This window comes from Pseudonaja textilis, chromosome 1, assembly GCF_049901715.1.
Source record: "Pseudonaja textilis isolate UNSWEBS1 chromosome 1, rPseTex1.2, whole genome shotgun sequence".
NCBI lineage: Eukaryota > Metazoa > Chordata > Lepidosauria > Squamata > Elapidae > Pseudonaja > Pseudonaja textilis.
The window spans coordinates 298,501,774-298,523,899 of NC_141990.1; the positions used below are offsets into that span (position 1 = coordinate 298,501,774).

The 22,126-nt window shown below is 37.0% G+C and overlaps 1 long non-coding RNA gene across 6 annotated transcripts in view; it reads left to right on the forward strand.

The window, feature by feature from the left end:
* The window catches only part of LOC113435009 (uncharacterized), a 137,074-nt gene extending 118,604 nt beyond the window's left edge, over window positions 1–18,470 (forward strand). For all 6 annotated transcript variants that reach the window (XR_003373876.2, XR_015741160.1, XR_015741161.1 and 3 more), the window contains 2 exons: window positions 2,678–2,757; window positions 17,061–18,470. This is a non-coding gene — a long non-coding RNA (uncharacterized LOC113435009). The remainder of the gene's footprint in view (window positions 1–2,677; window positions 2,758–17,060) is intronic.
* The last annotated feature ends 3,656 nt before the right edge of the window (window positions 18,471–22,126 follow it).

The following is a 22,126-nucleotide window of genomic DNA, read 5'->3' on the forward strand; positions in this document are numbered from 1 at the left end:
ACTTGAATTGAGCAAAGAGGTATTACTCAAGCCCAAGTGCTAATTTATGTATTATTTGTAATTATTGTATAGTTAGACCTTATAGAATAAAGAATACCAGTCAACTACAGACCACCAACAGAACTGCAATGTTTGAACATGTAAGCTATAATCCAAAACTCACATTTCTAAACATAGTGGTAGGTTACATGGCTTTTGAGTCACCCTGAATTCTCATACGACTGCTGGCTAACCATTTCAGAAATCGGGTTATAGCCTGAAAAGATTGAGGTAGAATCTTCCTGGAATCGAGCTCAGCTCCTGAGAATTACATAAGCACTTTGCTTTCATTTTCTGGGCAACAATGTGGAAGTGGTTTACTCAGCAGAGTCCACGAGAGCAAGGGATCAAAAAGGGACAAATGTAGCATTGCATGTACAAAAGGTTTGGGGCTGTGGCTGTGATGCCACTTCCAACATTTTGCCTCTTTGTAACATGCTGGTCACTTGTAGAAACTGCTTTCTTGGGGGACTGTTCACACTTTTGATTAAATTACTCACAATTAAGATAAAATGGGGTTTTCTTGGGGATTACAAGACATGAATTCATTGTCCAATCATAACAGGAAAATTTAAATACAAGACTTTCTGGTAAGCGGCTTTGAGGTAATAAAGAAAAGAAGCAGTGGGCTTGCCCTAGACTTCATATATAGGTAGTTGTCTCAACTTATGACCATAATGGAGCCTGCCCATCACCGTCATAGTTGTGATGATCATAAAACAGGTAACCCACATGACCGGCCCACTTTTACAACCCTTTATTGCAGCAGTCATTAAGCAAATCAGTGATTGGCTATGGGCTGGTTTTGCCAAAAACTGGAAGTAAATGTCGATTTTCAGCAAAAGCATTGTGAGATGTGATCGCACAATTGTGGGACACCACAAACAGCTGTAAATGAGGGCCAGTTGCCAAACACTTGATGTGGTCACATGGAGCCCTGGCCTTCAGAACTGGGTCATAAGTACCTCCAGGGAGGTCTATTATAACTTTGGACAGTTGCTAAGCCACCAGTTATAAGACAAGGACTGCCTGTACTAATTTCTGTTGGTCCCCTATGCAGGTACAGACCAAATCTGACCCTGCTTAGTGTTTTAAAGGTTAAGTAAAGTTGGTGAGGTAATGCCACACGATGTCAAGCTGCTATACCAGGGCTTGGCAGTGAATCACAGATCTCATGACTTCATAGGGCTTCACATGACTCCTACGTGAGGAATTGGCAGAAATCTCATAGGCATGGCACAGCTACAGAAGACTGTTTACTGCGGATATATGAATGAAGCCAAAATGAAACCGTTGCTTGTGCTTTCCCTGAATAGCAATGGGTAGTCTTCTTGCATTTTACAATGTCATAAAACCATCATTTTTTCCCTGTCCTTTCCATACATTAATAGATTCTGCTTGGCTCTTGATAGGGATTGTGAATGTCTGCACAGTACTTGCCTAACTCCCATACAGTAGCTACATGGACACGTCCATCTTGTTTGCTTTGCAACAGTTTGGAAGTAGTTAGCTATTACCTTCTTCTAAATACACTTTTTAAAAAACTTTCCAGTTCAACTGAAAAAGGTTAGTGTCATTTAAAACGCCACCCTTGTAAATCCCATAGCTATGCTTGTTCTGCCCCTTCCCATGCCATCAGAAAACAGCACAGACTGGTTTGTGTTCTTCCAGCCTCATGTTCTGGCTCATAAATCCTACATGGTGGCCACCAAGTGTGACCAATCTTTTTTAACCATTGTATAGCTTAATAAAACACAACTTTTATCAAAAAAAAGTACATTTAAAAAATAACCCTAGTCAATTTCCCCATAAAATTAAAACAGGTATATAGGTGGAATGTTTAATTTGTCATTTAGAATTTAATCAGAAAGTCAGTGGTAGTTACAAAATAGTTTAATTATTAAATATATACATAGTTCTAACTTCAGTCCTTGAATCACAGTAGGCCAAAATCATGATTTTGTCTTTCCCTTGATATATTCAAGGATCCTTATATGGTCCCATTACTTCTGCCAACCTAGCAGTTAGAAAGCATGTAAACATGCAAGTAGAAAAATAGGGACCACTTTGGTGGGAAGTGGGCCTTCAGCATTTAGTCATGCTGGCCACATCACCATGGAGACATCTTCGGACAACACTGGCTCTTTGGCTTTATAACAGAGATGAGCACCGCCCCCTAGAGCCGGAAACAACTAGCATGTATGTGCGAGGGGAACTTTTATCTTTACCTTTAAGGTAGACATTCTGGATTTTAGCTTTATTCCAGCCTATGAAATTTGGATCCAGGATCTTCGTTATGATTCTACTCAATGATATCATGCCCACCTTTCTTTCTGATGCATTCACTCTAAAGCAGAAAGAAGTACGCCACTTGGCTAGTGAATAGCACACCTGAGTAAGCTGAAACAAAATCTACACTTGAAAGCATCATTCAAGCAAATCATCTGTTGAGTTCATCACTGAGCTCAAAAGCCAGGGGTGCCCCTAAATGTATATATCTATGACCTAAACTAATACCACTTTTTTTTCAGTTGGATTGGGTTGGGGTTTTTCCCCCTTTTTTTGACCAAAATAAATGAAGTTGCTTGCACGTGCTTTAATTTTCTTTATTCTAATCATATCTAAATTTCTTCCATAGGATCCAAAGCAACACAAGTTCTCCTTCCCTATGAAGAAGCTTCCCAATGATTTTGTCAGAAAAATTAGACTTACAGCGTAGTAAGAAAAAAGGATCCACGTGCCTTATGATATTTCCAAATGTTCCATTTCCAGCATGTTCCAGAAAATAATTTTAAGAAATTTAATATAGTTTTTCTTAATTTATTAAGGAACACACCTAGTGGACAGTGCTTTAATCCCCAGTGGGTTTTTTTTCCTTTTACTAAGGATGTGACTAGTCCGGACACATGTTACCTCCTAAGTAAGATATGAAGGAGAACTTGTATTGAATCTGGGATCTTCCAAATGTATTGGGTCTGTGAACGTCAGCCAGGCTGATTCTGAGAATTCTGGAGGTTGAAGATCAACAGATCTGGTGTATCCAAAGAGCAATAAATCCAAGAAGGCTGCTGTAGCCATAAACCACAACCCACTCAATTGCATTCCTTCTGCTCTTGTGGATGATAAATTTTACTTGAAATCAGGAGGCTGCATTAAATGAAGAGGAATTGTCTTGGGCAATTACTAGTGCCCAGGGCCACATGCATGCTATGGGTTGGACCCACTTGCTTTAAATCCAGGGATCCCTCTCTTGGTTGTTGTAATACCACACCAACCATAATGGCTTGGTAGGGGATCTGAATAACAAAATTGTGCTGCAGAATGTCAGGAGCTGTCTTGTAAAGTAGCTGCTTCCTGCAATTTCTAGTTACATTTTCAATCCTGAAAGAATTGTACTCATATATTTAGCAAATACATGAATACTTGATATTAAATAAATAGATACAATGTGTCTTATGACCCCAGTTTCTAATCCAGCCTGTATCTATTGTTTTAAAACATTCATGAACTATTAATTACATGAAAGATACTGTATCTTATCCTCAAAGTACCATTATTTATTTGGATTTATTACAGCTACTCAGTTCCATCATGTTGAAGGATTGATGGAATAAACATTTCATCCAAAAGGCTTGCAACATAGTCATGTTTTGTCGCAATGAGTTTATATTTTAGCAATGGCAAATAAAATAGCATTTTACAACCTGGTGTTTGCAAATGTTTGGTTTACTACTGATAAGGATCCCAATCATCAGAGCAATAAATGATGGCTGTATATGAGCAACAGTCTTCCATTATGTCTTCCATTATGTGGTATTGGAACATTTTAGTTTAGGCCTCACTTAAGACTAGCAAAGGTAATAAGTCTGGACCTCTTCATTTTGAGCATAGAATGTATTCTTTGTAGAATATACTGTAGAAGTCTAGAGGTTAACATTCCCAAAGCACATGTGATTATCCTGTCTTGATCTGGCCACATTGTTATTTTAGTTTGGAAATATATTTAAAAGCAAAATAGTGTCAGTTTGTCATCAGTTGTGATGTGCTGTGGTACTCTTGGCACATTTGCTGAATCATGATTAATGTTAATTCATGTGTAGAGTGTCGTGCCTGAGCAATAATTTCTAATAATGCACTGGGCTGTAAGCTATTCACCATGACACCCAGCCATAATACCATACAACAATTGAGAAATTCCAAAATAGCAATCATACTGATTACTTTTGCAATTTGATATTATACTAACTAGTTTCATATCGCACAAAGTTGTGGCTTGCTTAGCGTATAATCTTTGACTGATTTCATGCTACATACTAAATGAAGAACACATCACATGACTTACTGTGATTTATGAACCCAGTTACCAGGGAGCATCTATCCTTTTTTATTTTAGTAAAGCAAGCCTCTGCTAGAAAAAGACATTAGAAGTTCTGCCTCCTTTACATAAGCCTTTCAAAATGCCTTCACTTCATTTTTAAAATCTACTAGAGAAGCAAGCATAAGCAAAAAGTACCAGCTTAGCACATTTATATATGAATAAAAGCCAGTGGTTTCAACACAACAGACATGTGCTTCATTTATGAATTTCAGTCAGCACACACATCCAACGAGCACAATAACACATCAGCATTAAACCTTTGTTTTCCTGAAACAAAAAAAAACAGCTTCTTGCTCCAGGTAGAACTGTTAAAAACCTGATCTCTAAATACAGGTAGTCCTCAACTTACGACTTCAATTGAGCCCAACATTTTTGTTGCTAAGCGAAATATTTTTAAGTGAATTTTGTATGACTTTTCTTCCCACAGATGTTAAGTGAATCACTGAAGTTGTTAAGTTAGTAACATGGTTGTTAAATGAATCTGATTGTTGCATTGACTTTGCTTGTCAGAACGTGGCACAAGGTGATCACATGACCTTGGAACAATGCAAAATATGAGTCAGTTGCCAAGCATCTGAATTTTGATCATGTGGCCATGGGGATGCTGCAGTGGTCATAACTGTGAAAAATAAGTTACTTTTTTCAGTGCCTTTATAACTTTGAACTTTGAGGTGGTATTCATCAGGTTCTGACCAGTTCTGGAGAACCAGTAGTGGAAATTTTGAGTAGTTCGGAGAATCGGCAAATACTACTTCTGAATGGAGGCTTTACAGTATCCTTCCCCTGCCATGCCCACCAAGCCACGCCCACAAAACTGGTAGTAAAAAAATTTGAATCCCTGCTTGAACAGTCATTAACTGACTGCTTTGAACAGTCATTAAACAAACTGTTGCAGACTACAATATGTATTTTGAGATGAAGAATAGAACTAAAGTACTTAAACATAAGATTTATATAGCATGGTTCTAAGCATTGGATGCATTTAATGGATACCCATCCATTATGGGTGGCTGGATGAATTTCAATGAGCCAGATGTGGCAGGTCCCATCCTCCCCCAATTTATCTTAATCATAACCCTGAATAGAAACCCTTAAGATTGAGAGGCTAGATTTATACATTGTGCTAAGACTAAGTCCAATTAATAGGTTATCCCAAAGGAATTCCGCTACATAGTTTACACAATATTGCACACCACTATATGATTGGGTTTTTAAAAAATTTTTATTGGTTTTTAAAAACAAATATAAACAAACAAAACATAAAACATCAAGCTATCTTCCATAGGTGTAAATACAGTGTGCCGGTTGGTTTACAAATTGTTTTGTGCTTCCATTTCGTAGTCTTCAGTTACAATTACATTACATATAATCTCATATTGTCAATCAAAAATTAAATACCTTAGTATCATTATTAATCAATCATTTGACTATACTTTTATTCATTCATGTTTTACAAGATAACCATAATTTACTTAGTTTATTTTATAACAGTTCATATTATCATCCCAAATCTATCCTAAAATCATTTTGTAGATATAATAAGAAAGAAGTACATCTTTATATGTTTATTATTTTCTAAAAGTCTACATATTTCATTACTGTATTTTATTGTCTAACCATTGATAGAAAAGATCCCAAATTTTATAAAATTGTTTATCCTCTTGTTCTCTAATTTCAAATGTCAATCTACTCATTTCAGCACATTCCAATATTTTCTTAATGATTTCCTCCTGTGATGGTATTTTCTCATTTTTCCAGTTTTTAGCAAATACAATCCTAGCCGCTGTTAATACATTTACAATCAGATATTTCAAGTCTTTACTATATATTTCAGGTAAAATTCCCAATAAAAATATCTCTGGTTTCAAGTCTATATGTTTTTTTGTCATTTTTTCCAACCACATGTGGATTTTAGTCCAGTATGTTTTAGCATCCGCACAAGTCCACCACATATGGTAATATGAGCCAGGTATCTGATGACATTTCCAACATTTTTTGGATTTATTCTTGAACATTCTTGCTATTCTTGTCAGGGGGAAATGCCACCTGTAAAACATCTTATACAAATTTTCTTTATATGCTGTTGACATTGTCATTTTATAATTTTGCGACCATAGTTTTTGCCATTTCTCTAAATCAATCCCATATCCAAAATTCTTCCCCCAAGCAATCATAGTTTCTTTAACTTGTTCTTCTTCTAGTTTAATTTCTAATAAATATCCATACAATTTTGTATCACCTTTTCATCATAATTACCTGTCAAAAGTCAATCAGTTTATCATAGAAACCATCCGTTTTAGAATCTTTATCATACCTTGAATGTATTTGCACATATGAAAACCAATTCATCTTTATAGCTTGTTCCTCTAGTTTTTGCATAGATTTAAGTTCACCCTTTTCATTCAATATTTCACCATATCTAACTGTTTGTTCCTTTTTGTATATTATAGGATATGAAAATGCTTCAATAGTCGATAACCAGACTGGAATTTTCAAATAACATTGTCTTTTAATCTTCTCCCAGTTTAACCACAGAGACTCCCATATATAATGTCTTCTAAAATACCCTTGTGTTTTAGTTCCTTTGTACCATAAAAAAGCATGCCACCTCAACAACAAATCATGTCCTTCTAATGTCAACAATCTAGTATTTCTTAGTGTTATCCATTCTTTAACCCACATCAGATTTGTAACTTGGTAGTACAACTCCCAATTAGGCAAACCAAATCCTCCTCTAATTCTAGCATCTTGCAAAAGTTTTAACTTTATTCTCGCTTTCTTCCCTTGCCATATATATTTCAACACAATTTTATTTAAATCTTCAAAGTAGTCTTTTCCAAGCCTAATTGGAATTGTTTGAAACAAATATAAAATTCTGGGTAATATATTCATCTTGATTGTTGAAATTCTATTAGTGACAGTTGTAAGTTTTCCCATTTCGCCAAATCTAGTGCTATCTGCTGTTTAAATTTAATATAATTATTCTCTTTTAATGTACTACATCTTGCTGTCAAATATATCCCCAAGTGCTTGATCTTATTCGTGACCTGAATTTTCAATAGGTCTGCCAGTTCTTCCTTTTGTCTTAATAAAGCCAAAAACCCAAATAGTTATTACAAAAAAAACGATTAAAAAAATACAATAAAGCTGGTGAGAAGGGATAGCACAACTTAGGAAAAGTAAAAAGGGCACACTGCATTTTGTTTAATTATCCAAGGCTCTTATTATAACTCTCTTCTCCAAAAACTTATCACCTTTTTCCCCCCTACGTTTCAACACCAGACTCCAGCTGTTGATAGAAACCCAGAAGAGCACCTGCAATAATACTCTCCCATGCTCTTCCCTCTATCTTATCAAATAGCAATGTCCTTGAAAAAGAGTCTCAGTTCTTTCTTTCTCAGCTTTGTCTGGTCACAGGGAAATAGAATATTTTCTAGCCTCTAGTTGGCAGTGTTACAAAGTTTCTTTGCTCTCCCTTTCCCCCTCCTTTTCTGAGCAGGATATAATAAGAATTAATAAAAAAAGAAAAAGATATTTTTTAAAAATGAAATAACTAAAGGGAGCCTCTAGCCTAAAATATTACAAAATCAAAAAGGAGAAGAAAAAATAGATATAAATGAAAAAAACAGTCCAGTTTCAAAATACAAGATCATATATAGAAAATCCAGCAATGAGAAAAAAAAGCCAAAACATTACTTTGACATTCCTGTTTAAAATCGCCGCTTAATCACTTCTGTCAAAATTTTTACAGATTCTTTCTTTTCCTTAGGGTGTCCTTTCAGATCTTAGAATAAAAAAAGTTCTCACCAAACCGGCACACTCTCTCTTTCTGCTCTCTTCCGTTTCAGAGCTGTCCCAACTTCAGCAGCTTTAATGGCTGCCTCTTTGCCGCTGGCAAGAAGAGCTTCTCCTGGATCTACCAGGGACTTTGCGGTATCCCTGGGATCGACAGGATGCACTCTTCACTTTCACCATCTCTTCGGGACAGTTTAGATCCGATAGGACCGTCCAGGACCAAAGATATTGGCAGTGATCTCAGACCTCCGAGATCTCATGCCGTATCGTCACGACGCCAGCTCCGCCCTCTTCCACTATATGATTGGTTTTGATTTTGGCAAAGTTTTATATTACCAGAGCCATTGTGCATATATCTCTGGTATATGGTTGAGTGTGACATGTCTATTTATTTTATTCCTCACATTTATATAGCCAACCAATTGTACTGTAATCAGTTCACAGCAAATTAAACCATGCCTTAGAATTATGTATAAATCAGGTTAACATATTGGCTGCCAAATACATGATCTCAATGAATGTCACAACATTAAAACAAAGTCAATTAGATCAATCTCATATTGTTGATGCAAAAATAAGACTAAGAGAAGGATGGATTAACTAAGGCCACACAGCGAGTTAAGTCAGCAGAAAAAACAAGCAGGAGTTTTACAGCTTATGTACTTACATGGAAGATTTGAAGCATATTGTGTTTTATTCATGTGTGTAAGGCAAAATTCCCATTTGTTGTTTTAGATCTGAATACCACTTACTGAATAATATGTAACCAGCTAACTTAAGTAAAAAATTTCCAAGGAGATTATGTTTAAAAGCATATTTAAACTGTTTTTTTTAATTCCAGAGAAAATAATGGAAGAAACAATTAAGCAACAAATAATCAAGAAATAAAACAAACAGTGTTCATTTATTTGTTTTCTTTAAAGCTCACTTAACAAGAAAAGTTTTACTATGTGGCCCTCAGGATAAGGAAAATACTCCCAAGGAAGTGTATTTGGTCCACACACTTCCAGTATTTAGGAAAAATATGAAAATTCATATCTTTCACCAAACTTAGTGTCAAACTACTTGTGATTTCATTCTTTTGATTATCTTTTATCATGTTTAAAATATGCAATCTTTCTTGAACAGATACACGGAGTATGAATGTAATAATCTGGCAATTTGAAAACTTAATAATGCATTGCAACTTCATCTTTAATGCATATTTTTTACAAATGGCAATTTATTGAAAAGGAAAGTTCACCACATATATGTAGTCCTCAACGTATGACCACAATTGACCCCAAAATTTCTGTTGCTACGAGACATTTAAGTGAGTTATGCTCCATTTTATATGCAAGCTTTAACTTTCTCAGAGCAAAGAGTTAAAATAACAGTAAACTTAATAACCAGACTGAATTACATCTATTTTCTATGTCCAAAATTACTTGTCCCAGTATCTGAACAAATGATTGCCTTACTAACCTTTGTCCTGTCTTCAGACCAGAGACTTAGTTTCCTTGTTGTTTTATTGGCTGATGTACTTCAAGGTCTCCCATGTTTGGTAATTTAAAAGGACAAACATAAACCATAAAATACAGAAAATTTTGAAACAATTTAGAAGAAAATACTCAATTTGGGGGCAAAAAATTGGAAGGAGGAAACTTCCAAACATAGTGCTTTGTTTTGAGCTCAAAATATCAATACCGTATGCATTTTACAGTACTCAAAAGGTTTGACAGCCAAAAATCCATTGCTTTCTAAATTTAAATATAGCAAGCATTTGTTGACTCTTTGTCAAGCAAGCACCAAGTAAAAGTATTACTGGGACTACACAGGGAGAATTAGGTAAAGATACTTAAATAAGAATGTACATTACGATAATATCTGGAATTGGGATGGCCATAATTTGTACTCTCCTTTGGTCTTGCGGAAAGTTGCTTATCTCAAGTCAGATTATTAGTTCAGCTCCCTCCTGTCTACCAAAGGAATGAGCAACCCCAGCAAAGTTGGTGCTCCTTGACCTATTTTCAAATGGGTTCTGCAAGCCAGTGATTCCAAATACCCAGGAAGAGCTTGTTTTCCACAAGTAACAGAGAAGAGCACACAGCAAGAAGAGTTCCAGAAGAGGGAGGGGGAAGAGCACCAGAGGTATTTTTGGCTTCAGTGTGTGACCTACCTTGCATCTTCCTGCAAAAGAAATGTGACCTTTAGAGAGAACAGTTGTACACTTTTATGCACTAACCCTAACCTAACCCATCCTCAACTAGTACTGACAATAATCATTCAGGGTTTCTCAGACCTGTCCAAAAATGGCTAGGACTGAATCTGAAACCTCAGCATAGAAAGGATGTATGTTATCACACAATTACGTAAAGACCTTGGAAGCATGCTGGAACAATAGCTTTCCAAATCCTAGGAAGATAATTTCATTGGCGAAGATTGTAGAACCTCCAAATGAATGGCTACAAGAAAAATAAGATCATCAACTTCTTTTGAACAAACACATTTTTTCAAAGGCCCCAAATAGAGGCTGATTGATACAATTGTAAACAATAATGGCTTTGCCCAAAATCTGGAAGCCATTTCATTTGCTAATATAGCATTTGTATTCTGCCTTTTTGTAAATTTCCCTCATCCTTTCCACAATGCATAAGGTAAGTAGAGAGGCCTATTTATTGATTTACAAATATAGTATCCAGTCCAATATCCAGGACTGAGAGACAATGACAGGCCTTACTTGATCCAATTTCAACTTTCAATATCTTAGCCAATACCAATATTTTCTTCCTCAAGGCTATGACTTCAATATCTTAGCCACTACATCACTCCATTGGTTTTGTTCATTTCAAAGCCAAGTGTGGAAACATTAAATTATCAATTTATTTTATCTACAGTAAGCTCACATACTCATAATAACAAAAATCCCCACATTTTGTAACCTGGGGGAATGTGGTACAGAATGATGTATTAGGCAAAAAAACACTAACAAATCTATGTGCTGGCATAAAGCCACCACAGGCTTGGTAGCCATGAACAAGCAACCTAGATTATGTTGGCTACAGTTTGAAAACTAGGTTACAACAGTAGAATTCACAGATCATATGAAACCATGAGTCCTGTTTTATAAATCATTAAGCCTGGGTTAGTCTTTTAGGTCAAAACCAAGGCAACTATGTTACAGAATAGTGCATTGTGTTAAGCTAGTCCCAGTATGAAATGTCTCCTTTGCAAATTTAAAGTAGTGACGTTTGTCCAGAAAAAAACATTGAATGCATTTTTCATCATGTCTTGCATCATATATAGTAGGTCCATGAAAAACAGCAATTTTGTATAGCCTGAAGCTCACTGCTTGTCTAATCCTGTTAACAGATTCCTTAAGACTCAAATATTTTTATTTTATTGACTACAAAATGTTTCCCATCCGTGAAAAAGAATGAGCTGAAAAACTTGGGAAATTCCCTTCTCTACGCAAATTGGAGTTATCTGACCCCAGCATTATCTTAGCTTCTTCTCTAAATGAATCATCAGAGCAATTTCACTAGGCATTGGGCATTCTTAGCAATTGGTTTCAACATGATTAGAATGAAGGACTCTAGGCCTGACACAGCTCTGTGCACGTTGCAAAGTCTTTCTGCAAACAAGGCAACATTAAGGTGTTTCTCAGTATCAAAATTATGTTTTATTTCTTCTTTTTTTCCCTTGTGCAACTGTCTTTCCACAAGCTTAAAATAACATGTATAATTTTTACATTCTGCTGTTTTAGTTGGATACAAAATAAGTTGCAACTATATACTGGTAGTTCTCGACTTACAACCACAAATCAGCCCCAAATTTATGTTGCTAAGCGAGAAATTTGTTCAGTGAATTTTGTCCCAGTTCACAACTTTCCTTGCCACATTTGTGAATCACTGCAGTTGTTAAGTTAGTAACATGGTTGTTAAGTGAATCTGGCTTCCTTATTGACTTTGCTTGCCAGGGGATCACATGACCTCAGGATACTGCAATTGTCATAAATATGAACCAGTTTTCAAGCATCCAAATATAAATTACCTGACCATGGAGATGTTACAACAGTTCTAAGTGGGCATAACTCATATTTTTCAGTGCTGTTGTAACTTCAAATGGTCACTAAACAAAATGTTGTGAGTCAAAGACTGTGTGTGTTTCATACATAATTATACACACACAATACACAATGTATACACACACACACACACACACACACACACACACACACATATATATACACAACCAATCATTTACATTTATTTATTTCCCTTCTTATTTTATACTGCACTACCAAATATAACAACACATACATAAAAACACACCAGCATAAGGAGGAACCTCCTTCCCACAAATGTTTAAGCATTGGAAGTTCTGTTGATGAACTTGCTTTACCTTCCTGAAATCAGAGAGAGGGCATTTGGTCCCTTCACTCTCTCTCTCACCCCAAGTCACTTCACAGGGTTGTTGTGAGGCAAATAGGAGGAAGAGGGAGCATTAGATATGCTTGCCACCTTGAGTTGTTTGTAAAAATAATAAGGCAGGATTGAAATGAAATGAGACAAATTTCTACAAGAAGATGAAGGTTGTTTCACAGCACATCATCAGTCACAAATCCCTTCACGTGCACAGGAGATCTAAGTTCAGCCCACCTTGAATTCTGTTGACTCTGATCTACAATGCCGGAGAGGCTTCCAAACAAGCTTCCATGCTTGACAGATGATGTCGAGCTTGTGGAGTGGGTCTCTACCGCAATCAGCTGGCCGCTGGGAGACTGCAAACCTCCCCTGGCTCTTGCTAGGCTTTGGGGAAGCCAGCTGCCTGCATGGAAAGAAGGCGGAAAATTCTGTTAGGTTACTTGCCTTGATGAGTGATTACAGGCCGAATACATAAGAAGAAAGGAAGAAAGCAAAGGAAATCTTTTTGCAGCCTGTTTGCAGTCAAGAAGCTGAAGGAAAAGTTCAGACTGAAAGCAAAAGTGGCCACAAGCACAAATGTTCCCCAAATGCAGAAGCTGAGTCCTAAAGGCAGCCAGGCAGGCAACAAAAAGATTTCCAAGCTACTTTTGAACTTTGGGGAGGAGAGGTTTTCTGTCGTAACTTTGAGCAACCATTAGATGATCCGTCATATCTTGAGGACTACCTGCAATCTACATGAGAGGTAACAGGTATGAGACTACAGTCCTTGTTTTTACTTTCTGGGTAAGTGCACACATACATTCTCACAGCTTATACTGAATTGTTCCCAAATATCACCACACATAAAGAACAGAATGAGATAATATGTATAATAAGGATGTCTCGGAGATACTGCAGGCTCAGTTCCTGACCAGAGCAATAAAGGGACTATCCCAATAAAGCAAGTTATAAACTTTTTGTGTTTCCCAATGCATATAGAAATAAGTTTATAGTATAGTCCACTGGTGGCTAATCTTTTTGACTGATAATTGCATGTGCGCTTGTGTGCACTCGCTCACATGCCAGCACCCAGGAGGCAATGCACACAAGTCCCCCCATATCCCCTGCGCATGCACGCACGCCCCTCTGTGCATGCGCATGCATCTCCCACACACCCCTGCACTTGCGCGCCAGATACCCGACAATTAGCTGTCAGGAGGACAGCATGCACATATGCGTAATAGACCTGCTCTGCGTGAGGGCTCACGTGCCAGCAGTAATGGCTCTACATGCCACTTTCAGCATGCGTGCCATAGGTTCACCATCCCGGCTATAGTTTATTAAGTGTGCAATAGCATTGTCTAAAAAAAACCCAATGTATATACCTTGATTTTTAAAAAATACTTAATTACTAAAAAAATGCTAATCATCAGAGCCTTCAATGAATTATAATCTTTTTGTTGGTGTAGGGTAAAAGAAATGAAATATCTGAGAAGCGCATTAAAACAAAAGTGCCATAAAACAAGGTGATGTCTATTATTCTAATCTTCTATCGTGGTTTTATTCATTAAATTCACACATTTTACTGGGCACATTATTCCATTGCCAAATAACATAAGGCAATGAAAATGAAAAGGGGAGGTTTTAATCAAGGGAATGGAAGTAGCAGGAACATTTGGCAGAAAATGATTGTGTAGGAACGTTTTTATGGGAAAGATGAACCTGAAATTTTTCTTTAAATAATGACAACAGAGCTATGATGTTCATAACTTTGGCTTTATCATTGGAAAGTATTTAACTTCATTTCTTTATTTACTCCAACTGTACAAATCCCAAACCATTATGGCTGCAATTGAAAAAATATGATATCTTGGCACTGAGATTCAGTTATTTATTTATTTAAAAGACTTGTGACTTGTATTCTACCCAGACTATAACTGAGTAATTTAGTCAATACCATATTTGCAGTATTAAAGACTACAAGTCATTTTTAAAAGAATTCAAAATAGAAATGTAACATTGACTTTTATTCATATCATAAACATGTTTTGTAATAATCATAATCTAGAAATTGCAAATAAAATTGTTTTTTCAATTCATAGACTAATAGGAGTATTAGTACTGCTGTTATGCTAATTTCCAATCAAGTTTTTTAGACATTTAAATTATTGCAAGAGGAATCAGGATATATAAGATTAAGGGGGTAAATAATATATCCAGTCAAAACAACTTTTTATTTCAGAGGTTAATTCAACTGCATTATCACGATCTAAAACTCCTGACTACTATATGCATTGAAATGTGTTCAGGTTTATTCTAAATTAAAAAGTATTGTTAAAATGGATATGGTATTTGCAAGAATTTTGGAATACAAAATTGGAGTTCCTCATAATAACAAACAGGCTAAAGTCTTGACTAATGTATATTTCCTGTTATCTTAAGATGACATTAAATCAAAAAATATTTTCTCATATTTATTGGACCATTCAGAAGATGTTTTAAAAGGACTCACTTATACTAGAAGTAGAAAGTAGAAAGTAGAATAGGACTTGTCACACTATTGTCCCGTTTTGGTTTCATAGCCATAGGTTCCTTAATATGCAAAGAGTAAAATATTTTAAAATGTGAATGTGATAGACAACTATGGATCTATCAAGCATGAAGTATAGAGAAAATAATAATAACAGAACAGAATAACAAAATGTTCACTTGATAATAATAGAATAACAGAATTGGGTGGTACCTTGGAGGTCTTCTAGTCCAACCCCCTGGCCAAGCAGGAGACCCTATATCATTTAAAGACATTTCAGATTTTATTGTTTTATAATGGAAGGATATTGCTGTAATCTTGGATTGATATGTATTCATGTTGTGCTTGCAAACTGGCTTTTTATGGATGTAATGGAAAGACTGATCAATACTACTAAGTTTGCCCAAGGTTTAATGTGGTGATTAATCACCTAGAAGCTGGTCTCTGTGTGTGTGTGTGTGTGTGCGCGCGCGCGTGCACGTGCGCGCACATGCGAGCACACACACACACATCTATCCATCCATCCATCCATCCATCTGCAGGATAAGTTTCCCCAAACTGAGCACAGCAGGATCACATTTGGTGTGGTGTGAAAGCCAGCAAAAGAAATAGCAAGGTCAAAATTGACCCCGGATCTGGCTGAAAGTGCAGAGGAAAAGGTTCCTGGAGGAAAATGTACCCCTCTACATCCCTAAGGGAGAAGCAATTTGGGACTAGCTTGGTATGGTGTTTTTTTTAAGATTTATTTTAATCCTGCTTTTATTATTTTTAGAAATTACTCAATGCAGCAATCATACCTAACACTCCTCACAGTCTCCTGGTTTCTAGCCTGGTGCCTTAACCACTAGAGCAGACTGGTTCAGTTTGTTATATTGCTAACTCAGGGTTGTCACACCCCATTTCATTGAGGGCTGCATGAGGGTTGTGTTTCATCTTAGCGGGCTGTGGGGTGGGATGGCCAGTTCATCGAAGCTCTGTTTTCAGCCATGACGGCCTCCTGCAGCCCTCTGCCAGTGAAAACGGAGCCTGGGAGGGCCGCACGCTACCCTACCAAGCTCCGTTTTCACAGGCAGAGGACTGCAGGAGGCCGTCATGGCTGAAAACAGCTCGAGTGGCCCTCACGCAGCCTCCCCAAGCTTCATTTTTGCTGGCAGAAGGTTGCAGGAGGCCATCACGGCCTAAAATGGAGCCCAGGAGGACTGCATGTTGCACTCCCGAGCTCCGTTTTCACTGGTAGAGGCACCGTGGGCCAGTCCTTCGCTGTTTCCAGGGTAGGCCCATGGACCAAGTCTACGTACCCTGAGGGCCGCATCTGGCCTGCAGGCCTTGAGTTTGAGTTTTGTGCTAACGGCTCAGTCCTAACCCCCTCCTGATTTTCCTCCATAGTTAATATGATGCACAGTGAAGTGGCAACACATTTCCACCATGATTGAATATGCATTAAAGGCAACCCATACGCAGAGAAGGGCAGCATATATGTTTAATAAGTAAATCTTCCTCTTTCCTTCCTTCTCTCACACACATTCACACACAGAGAAGCAATGCATTGCTTTGTTACATAGAGAAGCTGGTGCTGGATACCAGTTCCTCTGACTTAACAAAAAAAAAGGGGGGGGGGGGGACCATTTAATGGAAGTCATGGGGATCAATGGTTATTAGCTTTATAATACCATCTGATAGAGAACGAGGGGCATTTATTGTGCAATTGGTTGCCCCCCACTGGACTAGATAGGCCAAGGCTCCAAGGCAATGCTTATGTTCTTATGTTTGAAAAAATACAGATGCCTCCAATGTCCACTGTGATAAAAAAAAAATTGGAAAGAGTTCTAGAAGCTTATTCTGCATGTTTCTCTATTTTGTTATTCTTTCCAAGTCCTTGGAATGTTGGAGAGAAATTACATTTGTTTATTATCTCTGTCTTTTTGTCTATCAGCAGGATAACTTTCCGAAAACCACAGAGTGAGAGGAATTAGATATGGCAGAAGAAGACAACAAAAGAAATGTGTAATCTGAAAATGAGCTAGATCAAGCCATTGACTGCAGAGGCGGGGGGAAAAAAATCCAGAATGCATTGCATTTCTATGGAAGAACATCTATGAAGAATATCAATGGTTGTCCCAAAGGTGCTTTTCCAAAAAGCAACTGGACTTTTTTGGGGGGGAGGGGTGTGTTGAAACCCCCCTTGAAAACATTTAGCTTCTCATGTTGGAAATGTCATCAGATACCTGGATCATATTACCATATGTGGTGGACATGCACAGAATCTAGAAGATACTGGACTAAAATACACACATGGTTGGAAAAAAATGATAAAACAACATATAGATTTAAAACCAGGGATATTTTTATTGGGGATTTTGCCTGAAGGTTATAATAAAGAGATTACAAATTTAATTATCAATGTATTAACAGCAGCTAGAATTGCATTTGCACAAAATTGGAAAAATGAGAAAATTCCGACAGAGGAGAAAACGATTAAGAAAATAATGGAATGTGCGGAAATGAGTAGATTAACAATGGCAATTACGGAACAGGAAGAAAAAGTACTATAAGATTTGGGATTTATTCTATGAATGGTTAGATAGAAGAGTTAAAAATTGAATATGGGTTAATAGTAATAAAATACTATAACTGATCATCTTATGAGTAAGAATATGAATATTATTTAGTAAGGATGAGATTTGTTTTTGGAAAGATGATATAGAATTGAAATTATATGGTTAATGATAATACAGTTATGGAATAATATGATGTAGATTGCTAACTAGAATGGTTTATGAATATAATCAAATAAGAAATGTATAATAACATTACTATGCGCACAAAATATATGTACCCAGCCGACACACTGTAAAATTGAAAGATGCTTAAAAAAAAAAAGTTTCGCTTCTTATCCAAGAAGCTTTTTTAGTTCATTCTTCAGAACCAAAGAAGCTTCTGGAATGAGAAGCGAAACAGTTTCAAGAGGGAAAAACCCAAGTCCAGTTACCTTTTAGAAAAGCACTTTTGGGACATTTCTATGGGAGACAGTTGAGCAGCAGCTTGGAATGTTGCTGTTCCATTCTAAACTCTCTGGTCATCCGATTCTAAGTAATGCATACACCTCTTTGGCATTTGTAATGCATCCATACATAAACACCTATGCAACACAAGGCAAATATACACACTAATACAGTATATGCCATAATTAATTCATTGCACAAAATTTAAAAACAAAAAGATACTTTCTATGGTAACTGCTGGTAAAGGTGATTGTACATTTCAACTACATTATTTTCTGTTTGTTTTGGTTCTACATGTTTTCCCTTTGTATCTATATATTAAAGCATTTTTTCTTAAATCATGTAATGGTGTAATTTTTTATTTAAGGGGCTAATTAAAAATGAAACAAGCGGAAAGAATCTCTAAGCTACTCAATGAAGAGAGCAGAATGCTAGCAGCAATGATAAAAAGGAAGGATTACTGAATTCTTGTTTTTACTTTGCTCCAACAAAAAGGTACATTTCACCTAAACAACTGTTGGGTATATGGATACACCAACCAGGTTTGGGTTGAATAAATATGTAAACCTAGGATTAAGTGTCTATGTAGCTTTAAGCAAGAAACTGCAATGTCATTGTGGGTGCGGTTGCAGGCAGTAATATAGGTAGGAAGGGAAACGTAATAGACCCTGGCTTCTGGATGCACCTGGTTCTGTTCCTGGTCTGCTGCCTGCTGGAACATTTATCTGCTTACTTTTGGAGGCTACTGTGCCAGATACCATTTCACCTGAACACAAGGACTGTTTGCTTGGTGAGCTGAGGATTCAGCGTTATCTTGAGAGAAAGGTATCAGAAGGAGAAGATTTACAAGCAGATAAGGACATTGTATTTACTGTTAATGGACTTGATAACTGGATGGATATACTGGATAATGATATATGGACTGAATGACACTTCTTAATCTCTGTGTGTATTAAATAACTATTTTAAAACCACAAACAGTGTTTTTGTCTCCAGTGTGTGTATACTCTTGGGCCCACTCTCTCTCTCATTTGCCTGCCTGGATTGACTGCTGCTGCATACTCTGCTTGGGGGTTTATCCCCAAACACTAACATTGGTTATGGGCCCAGCAGAGTGCACAGTCTAGCTAACCAGGTTATAGCAGTGAGAGTTTTTGGGGTGAGTTGCACACTACTGTAAATACAAACTGTTTGTTAAATAGTTATTTATCACAAGAAGAATGGCACAAGTAAATTTGCCAAGTCTGTCCATGATATCCAGGTTAGATGGAACAAACTATGTTTCATGGTCAATGAAGTATAGTTTACTGCTACAAAGAGAAGGTTTGTGGGACATAATAACAAACCCACCAGATGTATCAAACTTAAATCCTAATGATGAAGAGGATTATAAACTGATACAGGACTATGAACGCAAGAATGAGCAGGCTTTGTGCATCATAGGTCTCACTCTGTCTGACCAGCAACTCATTCATATCCGTGGAGTAGAAAATGCTGCAGACTGCTGGGAGAATCTTAAAAGGATTTATGTTCGAGACAGTGTAGGAGCTCATATCAATCTTACACGGAAGCTGTTTAGAACACATCTTGAGATAAATGGAGACATGTTAACTCATTTAAACTGTATGAAAAGCATTTTTCAAGAATTACAAGAAAAAGAGCTTATATTTAATGAGTTGCAACAAGTATACATTATACTGTCTTCATTGGATCGAACCTATGATGATTTTGTGACTGCATTAGAAGTATTGCCAAAAGACAGTTTATCAGTAACTGAGATTACCGGCAGGCTATTAGAAGAAGCCAGGAGAAGGTTTGAACGTGACCAGCTGAGGGAAGATAAGCCTAATAATGAAGAGAAATTATCTTCAAGGCTGGAAAGAAACCAGCTGTGTAAAGTAAAGCACCCGGAAGAAGAGAATTTATCTTCGACGGCATACACAATTAAAAAGTGTTTTAATTGTGGAGGCAGAGGACATTTGGCAAGATTCTGCAAAAAAGTAAAAAGCCAGAATGTAAAGAAGCCAAAGAAATCCTTTGAACTGGCCATGTTTGGAAATTGTGATATGAAGAATGATATATGGGTGGTGGACAGTGGTGCATCCCACTGCATCACGAGAGATAAGACAAAGTTTATAAAAATGTCTACAAGTTCTCAACGTATATCACTCGCCAATGGCTGGCACCTCAAGGCCAAGGGTGAAGGTATTGCTTATTGTCCATGTTTAAACCAGAATATAAAAATGTTATATGTACCACAGTTAAAGATGAACTTACTTTCTGTAAGAGTATTAGATAAACTAGGATATGTGGTTACATTTAAGAATAATAAGTGCATACTGGAAAGAGATGGTAAAAAGGTAACTGCAGCTTTAAACGGAGCATTGTATGTCTTACATGACAGTAAGAAAGGGGAGGCACAAACTGTATTTAATAATAACAAGCCTCATAATGAATGTATCCATTTATTGCATAGGCGTTTGGGGCATGTGAATTTTAAAATGCTAAAACGTACAGTGGAGTTATCTGAAGGAATAAGGTTAAAACCCTGTGATAAGTATTTGCGTTGTAATGTCTGTTGTGAAGATAAGAGTAAAATAATGCCTGCAAATAGGCTAAATGGTTTCAAAACTAAAGAACCTTTAGAAGTAGTATTTGCAGACATTATAGGTCCAAAGAAACCCAGTATGGGGGGTGCTCGATATATACTGAGCATTATGGACCATTACTCTAGATATGGGTTTTGCTACCTAATGAAAAGCAAAACTGAAACACATCAACATTTCTTCAACTGGTTAAAGTTTGCTGAAAGAAAAACCAAACGGCAACTTATAACCCTGGTGACAGATAATGGTACGGAATTTGTTAATAGCAAATTCCAGAATAGGTTAAAGGCAGCTGGAATAGCTCATAAGACATCTGCACCATACAGACCACAGCACAATGCATTTGTTGAAAGGCGAGGCCAAACATTGCAGGCTATGACCCGTACTATGTTAACTGATTCTGGGTTACCTGATTCTTTGTGGGGGGAGGCCACAATGTGTGCTAATCATTTATTAAACAATGTTGTTAACTCAACCACTGGTGAAATACCATTCACCATGTGGCATGGCGGGAAGCCTGATTTGAGTTATCTGCACACATTTGGTGCACCAGCATGGGTGCATATCCCTACACAACTCAGGCGTAAAGGGCAACATAGAGCTAAACAATTTTTCTTCGTTGGTTACCAAGCTAACCATAGGGCATATAGATTTTGGGAGAAAGGCACATCTAAGGTGTTATGTAGTGCTAATGCCCAATTTCTAGAGCACGTAGGATGGGATAAGTTAGAGCAGGATAGCAATGACGAAGTGGTTATTGAATCATATAGAAATCCCATTAAGTATCCCTGTAACTTTAAGAAAGAAGTAAAGCAAGAAGTACAGGATGAAGTAGAGCCCCTAGAGGAAGAAATAGCTGAAGATGAGGAACAGGTTGTAACTCAACCAAGCCCAGTAATACCCAGAAGGACTACACGTATTTCTAGACCGCCTGAAAGATACCAGGCTAATACAGTGTGCCAGGAAAATAGAATCCCAAATACTGTGGATGAGATTAAAAGATATCCTTATAAAGAGAAAGAAAATTGGTATGCAGCAATTAATAAAGAATTGAAGTCTCTGAAGGATATGCAAGTGTATGAAAACGTGAGATTACCTAGTAATGAAAAACCCATTGGCTGCAAATGGATTTTTAAAATAAAAACAGACAAGGATGGAAACACAATCCATAAGGCAAGGTTAGTAGCCCAAGGCTTTAGACAAAGTGCAAAAGACTATGATGAAGTATTTGCACCTAGTCTGAAAGCAGCAACTTTAAGGGCAGCATTAGTGTGGGCAGCAAGCAAGCAATATATAGTTAACCATTTAGATGTGGAAACTGCTTACTTGCATGCTCCACTAAGACATACTGTATATATGAAAAAGCCTAGTGGATTGAAAGATGATAATAA